The sequence below is a fragment of the Hevea brasiliensis genome, chromosome 15 (assembly GCF_030052815.1).
Source record: "Hevea brasiliensis isolate MT/VB/25A 57/8 chromosome 15, ASM3005281v1, whole genome shotgun sequence".
NCBI classification, from domain to species: Eukaryota; Viridiplantae; Streptophyta; class Magnoliopsida; order Malpighiales; family Euphorbiaceae; genus Hevea; species Hevea brasiliensis.
The window spans coordinates 64,370,117-64,376,121 of NC_079507.1; positions in this window are offsets into that span (position 1 = coordinate 64,370,117).

Genomic DNA, 6,005 nt, shown 5'->3' on the forward strand with positions numbered 1-6,005 from the left:
ATCGGATTATTAGAGAAATTTTAATTAGCTTCAATTCATCAAAATATAATTTTTAGGGAATTGCGTATACAGCGTCGTGCTTCTCTTCTCTGTAGTTTTATTCTCCATTAGTTATTAAGCCAACCCCTTTTAATTTATGAAAGATACCCATTTTTATTCTTAAATATATATGTATTATTATAGAGTTGACTCAACATACATACAGTAACCTGAAATGGGTGAGATCCTGGGGAGAATGAAGGGTCTCCAAAAAGGCAAATTAACCAATCAATTGGAGTGGGTCATCGTTCACATGCTCTTCCTTAAAAATCTTACCATTCACCATGTGCCCAATTCATTTCTAATGACCCCACTTAATCAATCTCCACGTGGCATCAACCTATCACGTGTTGTCCATCTCCGTCATATATCCTTTTTGAATATGGCTATATTCAATTATTTTTATTTTTAAAAAATAATTTTTTAATTAAAAAGGTGATAAGAATTTTTAATTTGTTTAATTAATTTAAAAAAAAAAATAAAAAGTAACTATAATTATATAAAATTCAATTAAAATTTTTTATTATAAATTATTTACTCCAAATGAATTAATATAGTTTTATGAAAACTCTTTTAAATTAAATTTAATTCATTATCAATCACATTAAATATTTAAATTAATAATTTTAGTTTAATGATAAATTTTAATTGAATAATTTTAAAATTATAAAGTTTTAAGTTTAAATTCTTATTAAATTCAGTTATATGAAATAAAACATATATTTTAAGTTTTATTAAATTTAAATTTATTTAGGATTTATGAAACTTTTATTTATTATATATTTATATTCATTTAAATTTGTTGTTAAATGAATTTTAAATTTATTAGTATTTTTACTTTATTAAATTTGCCAAATATCGAAAGAAGTGCAGTTATATATATATATATATATATATATATATATATATATATATATATATATATATATATATAACTTGAAATGGGTAAAGAAGACATTACAAAATTAAATTGTATCAAAAGATTTACATTGAACGAATCATCTGACAAGCACCCTCTAGTTAGACAGACAATGTGTAGCAGAATTTCTCATCCTATCGACGTATAAAAACCGAGAAAATTGAAAATCTTGGCACAAATGAATAGAATTTGAGTGACAGGATCTCTCCGGCAATGTTTAACTAAATGTTAGAGAGTCATGTTCAAATAAAACTCTTGGCAATCTCATGCATTACGGGATTGAAAAAGATTGACGCATCCATCAAATATTGGAAAGAGACTCAACCAAACACACTCGCACGATACACCTGCCTTTTTTTTGTCAGATGGGATATCATACAGAAGGTAATTTTCAATTTTATTTAAAAAAAAAATTAATTATTATTATAATTTTAAACTTCAAACATCGGATATTAAAATATTATTTTAATCTTAATAATGACATTGACATATTTAGATATCTCATAGTAATTTTTTATAGAATTAAAATTTTATACTGTTTAAATTATCGGATTAAATTTGACGTCTATTTTCATACTTCAATTCTTTATTTAAACTATTTCAAATTTGAAAAGTTCAATGAATGTAAATAATAAAATAAATTTTAATCAGTAACATAATTTTGTCATTATAGGAATTAACATTAGCATTTTGTCATTATTAATAAGAAATTAATAATAAAAGAAAAAGTGTTTTCTTTAAAAACAACATAATCAACATCATGTCATTAGTATTTAATTAATTAAACTCCAATTATTGATATACAATGTGTATATTATTTGAATGATGTGCAATGTCATTTTCCGATTCAAACCTTCTGCCAGCATGTTGTGCGCATTATTCAGGTGGCAAATTCTACCTTTTCTTACAATTCAACCAAATACACGATCCTACTCCTCCACTTCTTCTTCTTCCCTATCTTTTGTTACAAAACTCTAAACAACAAACCTCATCTTGTTCTTTCTATCAAATTGGTATTTGTTTTGTCCCTGTCTTTGTCTATTTCCTTGAAATTATATATATATATATATATATATATATGTTAATACGAGTCTGATTGGTCAGGTATCCATGTGTTAATTTAATTTTCTTCATGATCCATCGACATGCCATTCGTGTATTAGTAGCTTTTTCAAGTTGGTTTTCAATAAGTGATGATCTTTTATTAATTATTCTGTTAGTTAATTTCTTCTTATTTGGACGTGTAACATCCAACTACTGCTATAAAATAACAAATAAAATAATAGATTATTAATTAAGGAATAATTGAACTCTTTTTTATTTTGTTACTCCTTAGGTTTCAATTTGTTTCTAGTTATCAATTCGTCGTTATTGCTAATTAGTTGACAAAGCACTGAAAGATTGAAATATCGTGAAAACTTATAAATAGAGCAAATACGACAAACATTTATTAATTGAATAAAAAAAATACAATATAAAACTCTAAACACTCATAAACCCTCGCGTTAAACCGTCACTCTAGCAATTTCTCCATCATTTAAAACTATAGCAAGAAATAATTCGATCAAGAATAAACACTCTAAATAAAAGTATGAAAATAAAAAAATTATGAACATAATTATCAAAACTAAAAATTTTTTAATAATCAAAATAAAACACAAGGAGGGAGGGAATATAGTACTTATTTTAATTGCAATAAAGTATATGTCTGTGTTTTTTTTTTTTAATAAAAAATGTAAATATCATTTATGAAATAGGATATCCATATGATATATCCTTTAGAATGATAGTAGCTAATTGATAAGGTGGATTAGCAATCTAACCCGGACACAACATTCGTTGCTTAATTGTCTTAAAAATCCAATTAGCACATTCATCAACACATCATGGAACATGAATTGTAGACCAAAAAGGATAGGACGTCTAGAAACTTTTAATATCATGGATAATAGTCTCAATCTCTCATGGGATTTGAGAACATGAGGAAATCAACATATTGTCAAGAACTAGAGAATCAATTTCAAAATTCACAAGATGGTAGCTTTTGGAGATAGCAAAGGGAAACGCTACTTGAAAGAAAATAACCCTAAGCTGCAAGAGGGGAACCATAGGCAAAAGAAGCTGCACACCTGTAACAACCCAAGCCAAGGAATCATTACTGCCGTTAGGGATCGGGTCAGCTTATATACGTGAAATCACTAAAGTATAATTAGATCATACACACATATTTACATGAGGAGTTAGCTTAAATTCAAAACATACATAATTACATTACCTATGCTTAATAACAACATCTATTAAACTTGAACACCAGCATAGTAATTATTCCTTTATATATTACATGTCCACTAATTATACAATATATACTTAAACACTCCACAGCTATCCTGGCTGCTCAAGCTCCTAAGAACCTTCTATTCCTATACGCCTGCACCTAGAGTTAGGGAAAATGAGTGAGCTTACATAAGCTCAGTGAGTAAACTAACCATATTTAATTATCACAGTCATTTCATACACATGCAATGCATTATCCATATGTGATTCATATCATAAACATTTCACATAAGATGGATATATCACTAGTAATTTCCCAAATTCAATGTGCTCAGCTCATTTAGAGGCTCCTCAGGACTTTCGCTTAACATATATATATATCCAATGTGCCCGGCTCATACAGAGGCTCCTTAAGACTTTCGCTTATAACATGACATGTGTCATACACCAAGAGGCATTGTAAAAGTCTCCTCTTGGATTTCATGGATCTATAACATACATAACATAACCTAATTATAGACATGTGGGGAGTCAGTGGGTTATCCATAATCCATCATGCACTAATAATAACTATGCAATTATGCAACATATTCTTGTTATAGATGTATACATCCTAAATAAATATGACATAATGCATGAGAGTGATCATATATTAAATTTAAACAGTTTTCATTATATTAATGTCAGAGTTACTTACTTTTTGAAGCTTGTCAACCACCTAACATGAACTGTAGCTAACCTTGGATCCTTAGCTTCTTAAATCCCTCAAGTTTGATCTCATAACTTTCGGAACCTAATGAGTTATTTGAAGCTCTAGAACTTTATACACATATGAAACATCTTATTCTAGGCCTTAGGAACCATAAAATCATATTTTGGAATCTTAAAATTAAAGAAGAAATAAAGTTGCCAAAACTATGTTTGGCTACCGGAGTCTTAGACTTCGGCTGTCAAACCTTTGATTATCGGGTCTCATTTTGGGCAATAGCCATTGCGGTTGCTAAACCTTTGATCATTGAGTGCCCATTTTGGGCAGTAGCTACTGCGGCTGCCAAAGACTTAGACTTCGACTACCAAACCTGGAATTTCTCTAGATTTTCTAGAGAAACTACATGTTTCAGCAATTGAAATAATGGTATTCGGCAGTTAAACCTAGGAATTTTCAGAATTCCCAAGTTGAAAAAAGCATAATTCTTCTTCCCAAAACCTCCAAAACATATCCCAAAGCTCCAAATCACAATTCAAACACATAAACACATTCCCAAGGCCTAAAATAACTTGAATCCATGCTTATAGCTCACATACAACAATTAAAAGCTAGGATTCAGGATTCCAACAAACTTTCATCAACATTAAAATAAGAAATCCTTAGGTTTAACTAAGGAAACTAACCATTCTAGGTCCATAAACACTTGGACTAGACATAAACAAGAATAATACTTCATTTAACAATCAAATAGCCAAAACACATCAAAGAAACATACTTTCTTTAAAAAAAACTCAACATGCAACCCTTTTCCCAAGATTAAAACTTAAAACTATGTAACAATCTCATGCAATTCAAAATCCAACAAACTCATATGCTTAAGTGTACTTGAATTCCTCTAAAGGACCAAAAGAAAGAGGAAATACCTCTTTTCTTTGAAATGGAGAAGAAAGTGAATTGACGACTCTAACTTCAATCCATGTTCACCAAGCTTCCTCGAAGAAGAAATCAAGTTTCAACACATGCAATAGCTAAGAAAATGTCATTGGACAACCTTTTTCATGTGCACCAAGTTGAGAGAGAAAGAGGAGTGAGAAAATAAGTCACTTTTGGGTCAAAAAACAAATTGTGGGCCTTTTATACCATCATTTGTCGAGGGATTTTCGGCTGTTGAAAGTCATAGTTCTATCAACATAATATTTCACACCAACCATTTGAGCTGCAATTAGAGAAGGCAGTGGGACTTGAAGAGATGGTATCTCCATTGGAAAAATTTGACAATCTAATAGTGAACACTGAGCTATCACTTTACAAAGAGGAATTAAACGAACAAGGTTGGGAAAATGAAGAAGCTTCATAGGAATTTGAACCTATAGAAGAAGTTAAACTTCAAGAACAAAATTCCTATGAAGATGACTTACGAGTAGAGTTCCCACAAGAGCAGGAGTTACTTGAAGAAGAAATTGAACCTAATGTTGAAGAAAATAAATAACTCCTTTATTGTTGGTGGGTCATTGGAAGAGTACTTACATGAAGACAAATTAGAGATGAAGGTGGTAGATGAAGAAATTAATGAGACTATCAATCTAAGTTCATTAATGATGTTTACACATATACCACTCGAAGACCCTTTTCTATCATGGACACCTCCTACATCAATATATATCCTCCATGAGCTAAAGCAGCCCTCTTCCCAAGCAGATCACTCTAAGCCATGTATTGTTCATTCTACGTTCAATCTTGTTTCAGATCTTGCCAATCTTGAGGGTACCGCAAATCAAGACCCATATGTGGTGTTACATGATAACTACTATGGGTGAAAATCACTTTTTGATTAGCAATTCTAAAATGGGTCAAGCTAATGACCTTAAATTAATGCTTCTTGCAAGGCAATCCAATTTTAAATTTAATCTTTGCATTTATCTATTTCTTTTGTTTTATCATCCTTCCAAACTTGATTTCGATGTTTGTTCACTTTGTAGGTTCAATAAGCACTTAAAATAAGCAATGGGGATCAAACTTACAAATCTTCAAGGGAAGGCACGCTTCAAGGGGGAGTATTCTACA